Consider the following 18,177-nt stretch of genomic DNA (forward strand, 5'->3'; position numbering starts at 1 on the left):
ATCGTTGTATATGACACGTCAATAAAAAGTCAAGCGAGCAAATAAATATTATGTTGTGTCTATTAGTGACCTTCGTTAGCTACCCACTGGTAGATTCTTACACGTCCAAACATTCAGTGATGATCAAAACCCAGGTAAACAGATGTTGATTGTCGCGTACGACAAGTTTATAGTAGAAAGTTAGGGGAGTAACAGAGAAAAAAAGTTCTTTTGTGTCTATTTGTGACCGTCTGGACCATAACAAATAAAAAAAACCTGGTGAACCGATTTCGATTGTCGTCTACGACGCGTCAGTAGAAAGGCAGGCGAGTACCATACGAATAAATATTCATGACGTTGTGTCTATTTGTGATCTTCTTAACAACAACAAATACCTTATTGCCTAGTGCAAGATAAGCGCGATATTTTTAAGAGAACAGTCTATTGTTTATCTGGTGGTGACTTTGATTTAGTTTGTTATTTAGTTCTTATTTAATATTTTCGTTACTTCAGGTTAAAGTTCTGTGTCTGTTGAAGTTAAGGTCAGCAGTTTATTTTCTGCGTCTGTTAAGGAATAGTTTAAGGCAGCGTTGTTCAGTCATAATCGTATTTTTTTTTTTTTTTTTTTTATCGCCTCGATTGCTTTGCTTCGCTTCGTGTTTTGCATCGATTGGTTTGATTTCGTTTGGTCGATGAAAGACATTAAGCGCGTAAAGACCTTTATGACTACCTAGCTATCACTTGTTTAGCGTTTTAGTAATTCGCGTTTAGATCATAGATGACTTAACTAAACATTATTAAACATTGTTTATGTTGGATACGTATGTCTCGATGGGGGAAAAATAAATCAAATAGAGCAAGTAACAGATACTAGAAATACGTTCCGCGTTCACATTGACGGAAGTTTTGAGACATGGTTCAGAGTGTCCCTAAAGCTGAAGCCCGTGTGCAAAGTAGGATTGTGTCTCGCTGATACACACAGGATTTTGGGGACTGCAAGCTATAGCAGAAGTAATAACTTCACAAACCACCTTTGAAGGTAATTCAAATACTTCCTCTGTTGCTCGAGACATTTTTTTGTCTTATGTAGCCGCAACATTAGTTTCTCATTTCACTTCCTTGTGAAACGACATAAAAAGCCCGCCAACACTTTTCTACTGAAAAGCGCAAACCAAGTTTGTCAGGTGACAAGAACGCACGAAAAAAACTCAGCCATTTTCTTGATTGTAACCTGCCATGGTAAGTGCAAATTGTTTTAAAATCGTTTGAAGCTTTTTCGTCACATCAAGTTATATTTTCAGTGTACATCTTCAGTGGTCTTCACAAAGCCTTAGATCTGTGCATCCAGGAATATTCAGCGTTCTTCCTTCAAGCTGTCCGTTAAAATTAGGTTTTGGTGATCTCAGGCTGCGCGAATCTGTAATTTTATTTAATTCACTTTTTCGTTCAATTTCAGGGTTTTATTACAACTGGAACCCTTTCGATTTTATATCTCTGTATTTTTAACCCAAGTTTTACTGCGGTAAGTAGCTTCAATCTTCTCCATGTTGATTAAAATTAACTAATGTTGAGTTGGTAGGCGATTAATGAATTTAGTTCAACTCCTTCAATCAATGAAATTGATGAATTTTTCCAGGCGAGATTGATGCGAGAGCCTTTCCCTTACCATGTGAAGGAATTGAAGCATTTAATTCAATCAAATGTCTGTAAACTGGTCTTTAGTAAAACACCGTTTGAGTTTTGCATATTTTTGATAGATTGCACAAGATAAAATCGTGGAATAAGTGGACCAGAACGAGTACAAAGTTCACATCACGGAGAGAGGAACGAAATTCTTTGAGAAGATAAGAATTGACGAGGAAAACAATCTTGAGTACTTCCACGTTCCGGCTCACAATGGACTCGCCGAAGCGGACTACCTTTTTGACTTCAATAAGGTAAATGGGTTGCCAGATTTTACGCCAAATGTCTGAGCTGGGACATTGCAAAGTTAGCCGTTGAAAGGAATACGGAAAAAGTCTGTCAGTCTTCAATTTTATCGTGTAGCTGTTGCCATCTGTGAAGACAACAAAGTTGTCTTTCCTTCCTTTCAACCAAAGAAAGTACATAATCACTTCTTACTACACACAAAAAAGGGAGATTTATCGGCAGTTGAACTGTAAGTAGTACATAACAATAAACTGTATCTGCTAACTACGGAAAATTAATACTCTCTCATAATATTCATCGCTTCTGGAAAAACTGATTTCACAGCCGAAAGGTAACATTATAATAGTAATCAAACTATCACACAAGAGTCGTTATCAGTAATTTAAACCACTCAGTGTTAACAATTACAAGTGGTCTTCTCTTCTTTTCATAAATATCTCAGAAATAAATGCTAGCAATTATTGAGTGACCTACAGACTGACCCCTATCTCCCCTACCGCTCAGCGTCTGTCGAGGACTTAAAGATCCCTATCTTTTGTTCTTTAGAAAATATCGGTGCGTCGCCCAAAAAATGAAGCCAAATGTTATCTGGGACCACTGCCTCACACCTTACCAAAGCCTGCTGATCTAAAGACTGGATTGCAAATGGTAAAGATATATGGTTGTATGTACTTATGTATGTATGTATGCATGCATGCATGCATGCATGTATGTATGTATGTATGTATGTATGTATGTAGACAGAGTGCACACTGTTTCGACCTATGTGGGTCTCGTCAGTTTTTTTATGTTTAAGGTGGACGGCCGGGCCCCCGATGAAGGGAGGTGCAGTGCCCGCCGACCTACATGTCTAAGCCCAACCCATGGCAGGCGTGCAATGCCTTATGGATGGGGTCCACCAGAAACGAGGGTCACCAGACGCCAAACTCGCTGGGGAATCGAACCCCACCTCACCTAAAGATTACACTCCAAGGAAGAACGCACTCACAATAGTAATACCAGACCAAAACCAAAACGATAATAATAGCCCCTAGCCAGCCAAGGGGTGGCACTGGAAAAAACCAAAACAATAATTATAGCCCCTAACCAGACAAGGGGAGGCACCAGAAAAAACCAAAACAATAATCATAGCCCCTAGCCAGCCAAGGGGAGGCACAACAAAAACCAAAACAGCTAAAAAGCAAACCGGAGGGAGTCACCATGCACGGATGCAATGACACCACGGGCACACCACTGCCGATAAAACACGCGACGACGCCTGTTAGACTTGCACCGCCTGAGGGAGACTGGTAGGTAGGACTTCAGGCGGGCCTTGATGGATGCAATCACCGCCACGGCGCTAGGACGAATATCACGAAACCGGAAATCATTTCTACACAGCCAGATACAAAACTTAGAGACAATGAGAAGGTAGACAAAAACACACGGAACAGAAACAAGGTCACTAGAGTTAAAGCCAAAAAGGACATGACGAAGAGTGATGACAGGACACATAAGAGAGAAACAAAATAGCAAAGACTGCACCCAGGCGAGAACACTCTGAGCAAGTGGACAATAAAAGAACAGATGCTCGAGCGACTCGACCCGGGGCCCACAAAAACAAGAGAGGGGAATAGACAAACCACACGAGGAAAGACGCCGGGCGGTGTACAGGACGCCGTGAGCAATCTTCCAATTCAGATCGATAACACGGCGATCAAGATGAAAGAAAGATAAGGCGTGCCATGTGGCAGGCCAGTCGATATTGGGGTAGATGAACATAAACTTTAGAACACAATGAGGCTGGACCATGTTCTCAGAGAGAAGATACAGGTAGCAAGACTTGGCAGACATTGTCAAGACAGGAGAACAGACAAGAGGACACGAAGAACCATAAACCAGAGAGTTTTTGGACGTAGCGAAAGCCCCGTCGAGCTTACGCCACGCCAGTACCAGAGCTTGATAGAAGGGTGGCAAGACCCTAGGGTCAAAAATAAAAGGACGAGAAAACACAACAAAAGGGGAGACACCAAACAAGGAATTAAACCAAAAAGACATGAGAGTGACCCAACTGGAAGGAGAAGAGACAAGTCTCCTCACCCATTGGCCCAGGAGGGCCCTCACCTCAGACTGAACCTCCACCACAGAGAAACCCCCAAAAAGGGGGGATTGAACAACGGCAGAACGAGAGATGAGCTCCCGCTTGCCAGACCAAAAGAAAGAAAAAACCAGACGAGAGAGCGCCACCTCCACCCAGGCCGGCACGTGGATAAGAGAGGCCACATACCAAACCCGGGAGAGGGCAAGAGCGTTAATAACGAGGGCCTTGCCACGAAAAGACAGAACACGAGCACGCCAAGACTTGAGAACATGGTCCACCGCCATTGATGCGAGGGCGCCAGTTGTCTTCCTCAAGGTTACCGGGGCCAATGAAAACCCCCAGCACCTTGAGCTTGACAGGAGACCAGTCAAAAGGAACTGGGGGGTCCGTGCGACCCCGCCATCCACCCAACCAGAGACCCTTAGATTTGGAGAGGTTAATCCTCGATCCAGAAGCTAGTTCATAACACCTATATATGTCAAGAGCAGCCGAGATGCCTTCATCCCAGGTAAGTATGAGAGATGTGTCATCTGCGTACTGAGAGATGGGAGACAGCGGAGGACAACCTGGAAGAGACAGACCCTTAATACGGGGGTCTGCACGAATGCTACAAGCAAGGACCTCCGAAACAAGAACATACAATAGTGAAGATAATGGACACCCCTGCCGAACACCACGAGAAAGACCAAAGAAGATAGTTAAGTAACCATTAACATTTACTACACTTTGCACACGAGTATAAAATAAGTCAATCCACGCGACAAAAGACGGACCAAAACCCATGGTGACCAGGGTGGACCGCATAAAACCCCAATCCACCCGGTCGAAGGCCTTTTCTTGGTCAAGAGATAGGATTGCGACAGGGGTGCCAGAGGACTCAGCATAGCTGACAACATCTCTCAGTAACGCGACATTCTCACCAATGAAGCGGCCAGGGACCCCACACGTCTGATCGCGGTTAACGACGAGATGTATCACGCGGAGAAGACGCCCGGCCATGGCCCGCGACGCTAACTTATAGTCCACATTTAGGAGAGATATGGGGCGCCAGTTCTTGGGATCAAGACGATCCCCCTTCTTGAATGACAGAGTAATGACCCCTCTGCGCTGAGAGAGAGAAAGAGAGCCAGAAGAAAAACACTCATTAAGAACAGCCACAAGATCAGCACCAACCACATCCCAAAAGCGGAGATAGAACTCCATAGGGAGCCCATCTAGACCTGGCATCTTGTTGTGTGCCATACCCTTGAGAGCGTCAAAGACCTCAGATAGTGTGAGTAGGCCCTCGCAACTATTGGACTGATCCTGAGGAAGAAACGAGGACAGATTACCGAGAAGGGAAGATTGGACATGAGAGTCTGTAGGCGAAGCAGTATATAGACCAGAATAGAAGGAACCAAGAGAAGCACAGAGAGCAGCAGAAGAAGAAACAATTGAGCCATCAGGCTCTCTCAGCGCAGAGATGCGACGGTCGGCAGAACGTTTTTTCTCTAAACGAAAAAAATAACGCGAGGAAGTCTCAACTTCCTCAACCCATTTGACTCATCCCATCAACTTCACTCATCCCAAAAATATAAAGTAAATCAACTATATTGATTTCCAGCTGTATCCACTCATGGTGGAACTCAGCAACGTTTGCGTTCATGTAAGAGAGGGGGAAACTGTCCTAGACGGGGACCATATACACAATCAAGGAAATGCAACACACAAAGTTGCCCAGGTAAATACCTTCTTTTGCCAACTGTTCGAAATTCGACAAGTTCAAATTAGTATAAGCAGCAGTGAGATCGTATCAAGAACAGAATCATTTATGATTTCTTGAGATTACTTGGCTCAAAAATTTAATCTTTTTGAGGATTGTACATCTTACGAGGGAATTTCTTAAGATACGTTCAAGCTGATCGCTCCAATTCCTTGATGATAAAGATACTCCGTGTACTATGCTTTACTCTTTGTCTCCAGTTTGTTTCTTGATGATCTCTCAACAAATTATTATTTTCATTGGACATATGTGGTTAACATAGCAATGCCACGTCCTCTACAGAGCCCTCGGATTTCAATCCCTATTTTAGAGAAAGCTAATAGAATTGTCACCAGCTGGTTCGTTCTTGTTCAACCTGTTGCTTAACATTTCGATCAATTCTTTCAATGTCTTTTTTCAGTGTGTGCCAATATTGCAACTGAAAAATTATGCCAAAAGTACTTTGATGATGGATTGTGTTCGAATCCATCAATGCGTGGGATGTGTCAAGCGAAGTGTGGATTATGTCCAGGTTAGTCTTAGTGGCCCTCAATAGTCATGTTAAAAAATTAATCATTTGTGAAAGGAATGTTACAGAGAAAGTTTTATCAAGTTCGGCAATTCTCACTGGAACATATTCTTCAATTCAACACCAAAAACGTGCAATACCTCTGTTTTTATGGGCTGTTTTCGAGGAATTCGAAAATTTCCTAAAGAATCGGTTGCCGTGGTGACAACATATGGGAAGAAGTAAGAAGTTACTAATTCCTTAGTAAAAAACAACAACAACAAGATAAAGGGCTTGCTCATTGAAGTACCTGAAGAAAGATTTGTTGCTTCTGATAGAGTCGATGGGCTCTTTACCCCTAGCATAACTTCTTCCTGATGGTAGCAAAGGTCAGAATTTTCATGAAATTTTAAAAAAGCGCTTTATACCTTTTTTTCAGTTTGCAAGAATGCATTGACTGATTCACAGTGCCAAAAGTACTTCAACGACGGATCATGTTCTGAATCTTGGGTTAAGAAAGCGTGTCGGAAGACTTGTCTCTCGTGCTAAGCTAAATATTTCTGGATTGCTCAAAAGGCCAACTCCAATGTAGCTTTGTTGGTTTATTAGCTCGACGTTTCGACCGTCTCGGTCTTACTCAGGAGCATACTAATTACATGAGCAATATTCAAATTTAAAATTCGTGTCAACAGTAAACATGATAGATAGATAGATAGTTTATTAGAATATCGAACATGGCAGTCCGTAGACTGAATTGCGTTACAATTACTTAGAACTAGGAATAAATGAATTCCAAATACAAATTGAAATTATAATAAAACCATAAATGCGAAAAACTCTCTATATATGACTATGTACAAACTAGTCTAAAAAAGAAAAAAAATTATGTACACATACTTGGAATAAAAGTGTTCTTAAAACGATTTGTATGTGTACGGGGCATGCCGCGTACGACAAGTTTATAGTAAAAAGTTACGCGAGTAGCAGAGAAATAAAGTTCTGTTGTGTCTATAAAAAAAAACCTTATAAACCGATTTCGATCGTTGTATATGACACGTCAATAAAAAGTCAAGCGAGCAAATAAATATTATGTTGTGTCTATTAGTGACCTTCGTTAGCTACCCACTGGTAGATTCTTACACGTCCAAACATTCAGTGATGATCAAAACCCAGGTAAACAGATGTTGATTGTCGCGTACGACAAGTTTATAGTAGAAAGTTAGGGGAGTAACAGAGAAAAAAAGTTCTTTTGTGTCTATTTGTGACCATCTGGACCATAACAAATAAAAAAAACCTGGTGAACCGATTTCGATTGTCGTCTACGACGCGTCAGTAGAAAGGCAGGCGAGTACCATACGAATAAATATTCATGACGTTGTGTCTATTTGTGATCTTCTTAACAACAACAAATACCTTATTGCCTAGTGCAAGATAAGCGCGATATTTTTAAGAGAACAGTCTATTGTTTATCTGGTGGTGACTTTGATTTAGTTTGTTATTTAGTTCTTATTTAATATTTTCGTTACTTCAGGTTAAGTTCTGTGTCTGTTGAAGTTAAGGTCAGCAGTTTATTTTCTGCGTCTGTTAAGGAATAGTTTAAGGCAGCGTTGTTCAGTCATAATCGTATTTTTTTTTTTTTTTTTTTATCGCCTCGATTGCTTTGCTTCGCTTCGTGTTTTGCATCGATTGGTTTGATTTCGTTTGGTCGATGAAAGACATTAAGCGCGTAAAGACCTTTATGACTACCTAGCTATCACTTGTTTAGCGTTTTAGTAATTCGCGTTTAGATCATAGATGACTTAACTAAACATTATTAAACATTGTTTATGTTGGATACGTATGTCTCGATGGGGGAAAAATAAATCAAATAGAGCAAGTAACAGATACTAGAAATACGTTCCGCGTTCACATTGACGGAAGTTTTGAGACATGGTTCAGAGTGTCCCTAAAGCTGAAGCCCGTGTGCAAAGTAGGATTGTGTCTCGCTGATACACACAGGATTTTGGGGACTGCAAGCTATAGCAGAAGTAATAACTTCACAAACCACCTTTGAAGGTAATTCAAATACTTCCTCTGTTGCTCGAGACATTTTTTTGTCTTATGTAGCCGCAACATTAGTTTCTCATTTCACTTCCTTGTGAAACGACATAAAAAGCCCGCCAACACTTTTCTACTGAAAAGCGCAAACCAAGTTTGTCAGGTGACAAGAACGCACGAAAAAAACTCAGCCATTTTCTTGATTGTAACCTGCCATGGTAAGTGCAAATTGTTTTAAAATCGTTTGAAGCTTTTTCGTCACATCAAGTTATATTTTCAGTGTACATCTTCAGTGGTCTTCACAAAGCCTTAGATCTGTGCATCCAGGAATATTCAGCGTTCTTCCTTCAAGCTGTCCGTTAAAATTAGGTTTTGGTGATCTCAGGCTGCGCGAATCTGTAATTTTATTTAATTCACTTTTTCGTTCAATTTCAGGGTTTTATTACAACTGGAACCCTTTCGATTTTATATCTCTGTATTTTTAACCCAAGTTTTACTGCGGTAAGTAGCTTCAATCTTCTCCATGTTGATTAAAATTAACTAATGTTGAGTTGGTAGGCGATTAATGAATTTAGTTCAACTCCTTCAATCAATGAAATTGATGAATTTTTCCAGGCGAGATTGATGCGAGAGCCTTTCCCTTACCATGTGAAGGAATTGAAGCATTTAATTCAATCAAATGTCTGTAAACTGGTCTTTAGTAAAACACCGTTTGAGTTTTGCATATTTTTGATAGATTGCACAAGATAAAATCGTGGAATAAGTGGACCAGAACGAGTACAAAGTTCACATCACGGAGAGAGGAACGAAATTCTTTGAGAAGATAAGAATTGACGAGGAAAACAATCTTGAGTACTTCCACGTTCCGGCTCACAATGGACTCGCCGAAGCGGACTACCTTTTTGACTTCAATAAGGTAAATGGGTTGCCAGATTTTACGCCAAATGTCTGAGCTGGGACATTGCAAAGTTAGCCGTTGAAAGGAATACGGAAAAAGTCTGTCAGTCTTCAATTTTATCGTGTAGCTGTTGCCATCTGTGAAGACAACAAAGTTGTCTTTCCTTCCTTTCAACCAAAGAAAGTACATAATCACTTCTTACTACACACAAAAAAGGGAGATTTATCGGCAGTTGAACTGTAAGTAGTACATAACAATAAACTGTATCTGCTAACTACGGAAAATTAATACTCTCTCATAATATTCATCGCTTCTGGAAAAACTGATTTCACAGCCGAAAGGTAACATTATAATAGTAATCAAACTATCACACAAGAGTCGTTATCAGTAATTTAAACCACTCAGTGTTAACAATTACAAGTGGTCTTCTCTTCTTTTCATAAATATCTCAGAAATAAATGCTAGCAATTATTGAGTGACCTACAGACTGACCCCTATCTCCCCTACCGCTCAGCGTCTGTCGAGGACTTAAAGATCCCTATCTTTTGTTCTTTAGAAAATATCGGTGCGTCGCCCAAAAAATGAAGCCAAATGTTATCTGGGACCACTGCCTCACACCTTACCAAAGCCTGCTGATCTAAAGACTGGATTGCAAATGGTAAAGATATATGGTTGTATGTACTTATGTATGTATGCATGCATGCATGCATGCATGTATGTATGTATGTATGTATGTAGACAGAGTGCACACTGTTTCGACCTATGTGGGTCTCGTCAGTTTTTTTATGTTTAAGGTGGACGGCCGGGCCCCCGATGAAGGGAGGTGCAGTGCCCGCCGACCTACATGTCTAAGCCCAACCCATGGCAGGCGTGCAATGCCTTATGGATGGGGTCCACCAGAAACGAGGGTCACCAGACGCCAAACTCGCTGGGGAATCGAACCCCACCTCACCTAAAGATTACACTCCAAGGAAGAACGCACTCACAATAGTAATACCAGACCAAAACCAAAACGATAATAATAGCCCCTAGCCAGCCAAGGGGTGGCACTGGAAAAAACCAAAACAATAATTATAGCCCCTAACCAGACAAGGGGAGGCACCAGAAAAAACCAAAACAATAATCATAGCCCCTAGCCAGCCAAGGGGAGGCACAACAAAAACCAAAACAGCTAAAAAGCAAACCGGAGGGAGTCACCATGCACGGATGCAATGACACCACGGGCACACCACTGCCGATAAAACACGCGACGACGCCTGTTAGACTTGCACCGCCTGAGGGAGACTGGTAGGTAGGACTTCAGGCGGGCCTTGATGGATGCAATCACCGCCACGGCGCTAGGACGAATATCACGAAACCGGAAATCATTTCTACACAGCCAGATACAAAACTTAGAGACATTGAGAAGGTAGACAAAAACACACGGAACAGAAACAAGGTCACTAGAGTTAAAGCCAAAAAGGACATGACGAAGAGTGATGACAGGACACATAAGAGAGAAACAAAATAGCAAAGACTGCACCCAGGCGAGAACACTCTGAGCAAGTGGACAATAAAAGAACAGATGCTCGAGCGACTCGACCCGGGGCCCACAAAAACAAGAGAGGGGAATAGACAAACCACACGAGGAAAGACGCCGGGCGGTGTACAGGACGCCGTGAGCAATCTTCCAATTCAGATCGATAACACGGCGATCAAGATGAAAGAAAGATAAGGCGTGCCATGTGGCAGGCCAGTCGATATTGGGGTAGATGAACATAAACTTTAGAACACAATGAGGCTGGACCATGTTCTCAGAGAGAAGATACAGGTAGCAAGACTTGGCAGACATTGTCAAGACAGGAGAACAGACAAGAGGACACGAAGAACCATAAACCAGAGAGTTTTTGGACGTAGCGAAAGCCCCGTCGAGCTTACGCCACGCCAGTACCAGAGCTTGATAGAAGGGTGGCAAGACCCTAGGGTCAAAAATAAAAGGACGAGAAAACACAACAAAAGGGGAGACACCAAACAAGGAATTAAACCAAAAAGACATGAGAGTGACCCAACTGGAAGGAGAAGAGACAAGTCTCCTCACCCATTGGCCCAGGAGGGCCCTCACCTCAGACTGAACCTCCACCACAGAGAAACCCCCAAAAAGGGGGGATTGAACAACGGCAGAACGAGAGATGAGCTCCCGCTTGCCAGACCAAAAGAAAGAAAAAACCAGACGAGAGAGCGCCACCTCCACCCAGGCCGGCACGTGGATAAGAGAGGCCACATACCAAACCCGGGAGAGGGCAAGAGCGTTAATAACGAGGGCCTTGCCACGAAAAGACAGAACACGAGCACGCCAAGACTTGAGAACATGGTCCACCGCCATTGATGCGAGGGCGCCAGTTGTCTTCCTCAAGGTTACCGGGGCCAATGAAAACCCCCAGCACCTTGAGCTTGACAGGAGACCAGTCAAAAGGAACTGGGGGGTCCGTGCGACCCCGCCATCCACCCAACCAGAGACCCTTAGATTTGGAGAGGTTAATCCTCGATCCAGAAGCTAGTTCATAACACCTATATATGTCAAGAGCAGCCGAGATGCCTTCATCCCAGGTAAGTATGAGAGATGTGTCATCTGCGTACTGAGAGATGGGAGACAGCGGAGGACAACCTGGAAGAGACAGACCCTTAATACGGGGGTCTGCACGAATGCTACAAGCAAGGACCTCCGAAACAAGAACATACAATAGTGAAGATAATGGACACCCCTGCCGAACACCACGAGAAAGACCAAAGAAGATAGTTAAGTAACCATTAACATTTACTACACTTTGCACACGAGTATAAAATAAGTCAATCCACGCGACAAAAGACGGACCAAAACCCATGGTGACCAGGGTGGACCGCATAAAACCCCAATCCACCCGGTCGAAGGCCTTTTCTTGGTCAAGAGATAGGATTGCGACAGGGGTGCCAGAGGACTCAGCATAGCTGACAACATCTCTCAGTAACGCGACATTCTCACCAATGAAGCGGCCAGGGACCCCACACGTCTGATCGTGGTTAACGACGAGATGTATCACGCGGAGAAGACGCCCGGCCATGGCCCGCGACGCTAACTTATAGTCCACATTTAGGAGAGATATGGGGCGCCAGTTCTTGGGATCAAGACGATCCCCCTTCTTGAATGACAGAGTAATGACCCCTCTGCGCTGAGAGAGAGAAAGAGAGCCAGAAGAAAAACACTCATTAAGAACAGCCACAAGATCAGCATCAACCACATCCCAAAAGCGGAGATAGAACTCCATAGGGAGCCCATCTAGACCTGGCGTCTTGTTGTGTGCCATACCCTTGAGAGCGTCAAAGACCTCAGATAGTGTGAGTAGGCCCTCGCAACTATTGGACTGATCCTGAGGAAGAAACGAGGACAGATTACCGAGAAGGGAAGATTGGACATGAGAGTCTGTAGGCGAAGCAGTATATAGACCAGAATAGAAGGAACCAAGAGAAGCACAGAGAGCAGCAGAAGAAGAAATAATTGAGCCATCAGGCTCTCTCAGCACAGAGATGCGACGGTCGGCAGAACGTTTTTTCTCTAAACGAAAAAAATAACGCGAGGAAGTCTCAACTTCCTCAACCCATTTGACTCGCGCCCGAACCTGGGCCCCCTTCGCCACATGAGAATCTAGGCGAGCAAGCTCAGAGAGAGCCGACCGCAGGGGATCCACACAAGAAGTAACCCCCAAATCGACTTTCTCCTGGAGATGTTGAACAAGGCGCACCAAGGCGTCTCTACATGCAGATGTCTTACGGGCCCTACTGGCACAAAAACGGATGGTCAGCCCCTTAATCCGGCTTTTCCCCCTATCCCACCATTTAGCGAGAGAGGGAAAGCGAGGGACAGGAAGACGCCTAGCGGACCATTCCTCCCGGACAAGTTGACAATAATCCTGATCGTCCAAGATTGAGGTGTTGAGCTTCCAGAAGCCAGGGCCAGGTGGGACGACGTCAGGAACAGACACAGACAAACACAAGCCACGATGATCCAAGAATGGACAGACATACACAGAAACAGAGGACACCGATGGGACCCATGCAAAAGGAATCCCAAACATGTCAATACGCGATGCCAAACTCTCGTCGCACCTGATCCAGGTGAACCCCGGAGAAGAGGGGTGGAGGTAACGCCAGATGTCAGTGACGCAACACGCATCAAAAAGATGACTAAGCGAGGAGGAATTATCCCTAGATACAGTGGCAGGAACTGGACCACGTCGGTCTCGAGCCCGGTCAAAGACGGAGTTAAAATCGCCAGCAAGGACCGTAGGTATTGAAGGGTCAATCTTCGAATGTAGGCCATCAAAGAACTGATCCCGTGCAGGGTTGCAATTGGGGGCATAGAGACAAACCACCCTAAAGACCTTTTCATGAAAAGAGAATTCACATTGCAAATAGCGACCATCAGCAGACCAAGAATTGAGAAGAGAGATACAAGGACGATAGAGCACGACGCAACCACAGGAATGGACAGAACCCGGAGCTAACACAGAAGAGAAACCAGACAAAGAAAACCACAAAGAACATTCAGCCCGAGTAACACAGTGTGTTTCTTGAAGGCAGACAACGTCAACCTTCACAGGGAGAGATCGCAACCACTGCACGAGACCAATCCTTTTAGACTGTTCCCGGATACCATTACAATTTAACGTAAGGATGGAAAGAGCCATCACAAAGCATGAAAGAAGCATCATGACTTTTTCTTAGCCGCACGACTTGCGTTAACCCTAGTAGCAGCCGAAGGGCCCACAGGCAATTGAGGAGTGCCCGGGGTCCTCTTAGCTGGACGGCGCCTAGGAGTCGAGGAGGTAGAGGGCCTTTTGCGTTGGCCAGAGGCCGGTGACATATTCACATCCTGAGAGTCAACAATGGAACCCCAGTCCTGAGGCTCATCTACATTAGGTAAGGTACTATTTTCACTATTTGCATTAGGTTCATTTGCAATTTCATTAACTAAGATAACTTCCCCATTGGCAGCGCTGGCCTTAGCGTTAATTATATCACTACTTGTATTGTTAATTATTTCACTACTTGTATCATTAATTATTTCATTATTTGCACTACTTAGGATATCACCATTGCTCAAAATACCCTGAACAACCGACGAGGTGACACTAGCAACTTCATCCAACTGACTGAAGTGCTCGTCATACCATTTAACACCAGACTCCGAGGAGTCTATATCACTAGAGGGAACACTAGCCCCTTGACCAGACACAACTACAATTGGGTCAACAACATCCGCATTTAAATAACCTTGAGAATCAAGCGGGCCCTGCGAGGCAGGAGGAAAGACATCACCGCACTCCATCGCAGTGTCCACAGGCTCGGGAGGGGTGGGGTCAGCAACGTTAACATCCGAAGCAGAGAGGGCAGAAACTTCATCAACTGAACCAGCTGGAGGAGGGGGAACAACAACATCCGAGTCCAAAGGCTGTACCGCCTCATCACCAGGAGCTGCCACACTTGGGACAGTAGGAGCTGAGGCCTTGTTCCAGGCGTTGGGGCAAGTCCGAGCGAAATGACCTTCTTTGTGACACCTTAAACACCTGCCTCTATCAGGGCATGCTGCAGACTTGTGTCCAATCGCTCTACAAATATCGAAGCGGAGGGGTTGGCCACGGTACCAAACTTTACATCTAACCCCCTTGATTGACACAAACCGGGGGATTTCCTTAGTTCGCACCATCGATACAATTCTGGAACCAGTGGAGACATCGGGCAAGCCCGGCCAAACCTGGTGCCTAACGCTTTTAACTACCCCATAACCTGACAGAGCGGTAGCCACCGCATCATTTGGCCACTCATAAGGGTACCAAGAAACCACAATATTAGTGAACTAGGGGGGAGGGGGGGGAGGCTCTATGACTGAGCACTTAACCCCATTGAGTACAACAGAACCCTGTTCTTCAAAAAACAATATAGCCACGCCCTCCGTAAAAGTGACCCTGGCTATACGGCCAGGACATTCTTGAATGGAAACTACTTTATGTTGCGATTCCACTGCAAAATATTCATTGACGTACTTAACCACCTCAGATTGTAAAGTTCCAGCGGGGAAACCAGTACACCGAATGTCAATGGTCTTCTCCAAAGGAGGAGCCATGGAGAAAAAAAGAAAAAAAAGGGCAAAGCCCAAAAAGCCCCAAACGGCTGACCCACCAAGTTCGGACCCAACCAAAAAAACAAAAAATTGGATGGGTGACGAACAGCGAAAAAAGAAAAAGACAACTGCAAAGCTTTCCCTCCCGGCAGGTACTCACAAGTGCAGAAAAGGGAAAACGACAAGATACTTACAATTGTCCTGACCAAAAATGAGCTCCTCGCCTACAAGAAAAATCCCGCGTCATGTGGGTCTCGTCAGTTTTTTTTATGTTTAAGTTGGACGGCTGGGCCCCCGATGAAGGGAGGTGCAGTGCCCGCCGACCTACATGTCTAAGCCCAACCCATGGCAGGCGTGCAATGCCTTAGGGATGGGGTCCACCAGAAACGAGGGTCACCAGACGCCAAACTCGCTGGGGAATCGAACCCCACCTCACCTAAAAATTACACACTCACTCCAAGGAAGAACGCACTCACAATAATAATACCAGACCAAAACCAAAACGATAATAATAGCCCCTAGCCAGCCAAGGGGTGGCACTGGAAAAAACCAAAACAATAATTATAGCCCCTAACCAGACAAGGGGAGGCACCAGAAAAAACCAAACCAATAGTCATAGCCCCTAGCCAGCCAAAGGGAGGCACAACAAAAACCAAAACAGCTAGAAAACAAACCGGAGGGAGTCACCATGCACGGATGCAATGACACCACAGGCACACCACTGCCGATAAAACACGCGATGACGCCTATTAGACTTGCACCGCCTGAAGGAGACTTGTAGGTAGGACTTCAGGCGGGCCTTGATGGATGCAATCACCGCCACGGCGCTAGGACGAATATCACGAAACCGGAAATCATTTCTACACAGCCAGATACAAAACTTAGAGACATTGAGAAGGTAGACAAAAACACGCGCAACAGAAACAGGGTCACTAGAGTTACAGCCAAAAAGGACATGACGAAGAGTGATGACAGGACACATAAGAGAGAAACAAAATAGCAAAGACTGCACCCAGGCGAGAACACTCTGAGCAAGTGGACAATAAAAGAACAGATGCTCGAGCGACTCGACCCGGGGCCCACAAAAACAAGAGAGGGGAATAGACAAACCACACGAGGAAAGACGCCGGGCGGTGTACAGGACGCTGTGAGCAATCTTCCAATTCAGATCGATAACACGGCGATCAAGATGAAAGAAAGATAAGGCGCGCCATGTGGCAGGCCAGTCGATATTGGGGTAGATGAACATAAACTTTAGAACACAATGAGGCTGGACCATGTTCTCAGAGAGAAGATACAGGTAGCAAGACTTGGCAGACATTGTCAAGACAGGAGAACAGACAAGAGGACACGAAGAACCATAAACCAGAGAGTTTTTGGACGTAGCGAAAGCCCCGTCGAGCTTATGCCATGCCAGTACCAGAGCTTGATAGAAGGGTGGCAAGACCCTAGGTCAAAAATAAAAGGACGAGAAAACACAACAAAAGGAGAGACACCAAACAAGGAATTAAACCAAAAAGACATGAGAGTGACCCAACTGGAAGGAGAAGAGACAAATCTCCTCACCCATTGGCCCAGGAGGGCCCTCACCTTAGACTGAACATCCACCACAGAGAAACCCCCAAAAAGGGGGGATTGAACAACGGCAGAACGAGAGACGAGCTCCCGCTTGCCAGACCAAAAGAAAAAAAAACCAGACGAGAGAGCGCCACCTCCACCCAGGCCGGCACGTGGATAAGAGAGGCCACATACCAAACCCGGGAGAGGGCAAGAGCGTTAATAACGAGGGCCTTGCCACGAAAAGACAGAACACGAGCACGCCAAGACTTGAGAACATGGTCCACCGCATTGATGCGAGGGCGCCAGTTGTCTTCCTCAAGGTTACCGGGGCCAATGAAAACCCCCAGCACCTTGAGCTTGAGAGGAGACCAGTCAAAAGGAACTGGGGGGTCCGTGCGAGTCCGCCATCCACCCAACCAGAGACCCTTAGATTTGGAGAGGTTAATCCTCGATCCAGAAGCTAGTTCATAACACCTATACATGTCAAGAGCAGCCGAGATGCCTTCATCCGAGGTAAGTATGAGAGATGTGTCATCTGCGTACTGAGAGATAGGAGACAGCGGAGGACAACCTGGAAGAGACAGACTCTTAATACGGGGGTCTGCACGAATGCTACAAGCAAGTGAAGATAATGGACACCCCTGCCAAACACCACGAGAAAGACCAAAGAAGGGAGTTAAGTAACCATTAACATTTACTGCACTTTGCACACGAGTATCAAATAAGTCAATCCACGCGACAAAAGACGGACCAAAACCCATGGCGACCAGGGTGGACCGCATAAAACCCCAATCCACCCGGTCGAAGGCCTTTTCTTGGTCAAGAGATAGGATTGCGACAGGGGTGCCAGAGGACTCAGCATAGCTGACAACATCTCTCAGTAACGCGACATTCTCACCAATGAAGCGGTCAGGGACCTCACACGTCTGATCGGGTTAACGACGAGATGTATCACGCGGAGAAGACGCCCGGCCATGGCCCGCAACGCTAACTTATAGTCCACATTTAGGAGAGATATGGGGCGCCAGTTCTTGGGATCAAGACGATCCCCCTTCTTGAATGACAGAGTAATGACCCCTCTGCGCTGAGAGAGAGAAAGAGAGCCAGAAGAAAAACACTCATTAAGAACAGCCACAAGATCAGCACCAACCACATCCCAAAAGCGGAGATAGAACTCCATAGGGAGCCCATCTAGACCTGGCGTCTTGTTTCGTGCCATACCCTTGAGAGCGTCAAAGACCTCAGATAGTGTGTGTAGGCCCTCGCAACTATTGGACTGATCCTGAGGAAGAAACGAGGACAGATTACCGAG

General features: G+C 45.0%; 1 protein-coding gene and 1 long non-coding RNA gene across 3 annotated transcripts in view; one reads left to right on the top strand and one right to left on the bottom strand.

The window, feature by feature from the left end:
- Nucleotides 1–18,177, bottom strand: part of LOC111326494 (abscission/NoCut checkpoint regulator) — a 152,091-nt gene that overhangs the window by 76,049 nt on the left and 57,865 nt on the right. The window lies entirely within an intron of this gene.
- Nucleotides 5,593–7,160, top strand: LOC148728360 (uncharacterized). Of its 2 annotated transcripts, XR_016002269.1 has the most exons (3): nt 5,593–5,708; nt 6,151–6,261; nt 6,677–7,160. It is a non-coding gene; the product is annotated as an uncharacterized LOC148728360 (long non-coding RNA). The 2 variants fall into 2 exon arrangements; XR_016002268.1 differs by lacking the exon at nt 6,677–7,160 and having other exon boundaries at nt 6,151–6,285.

This window comes from Stylophora pistillata, chromosome 6 (genome assembly GCF_964205215.1).
Source record: "Stylophora pistillata chromosome 6, jaStyPist1.2, whole genome shotgun sequence".
Lineage (NCBI taxonomy): Eukaryota > Metazoa > Cnidaria > Anthozoa > Scleractinia > Pocilloporidae > Stylophora > Stylophora pistillata.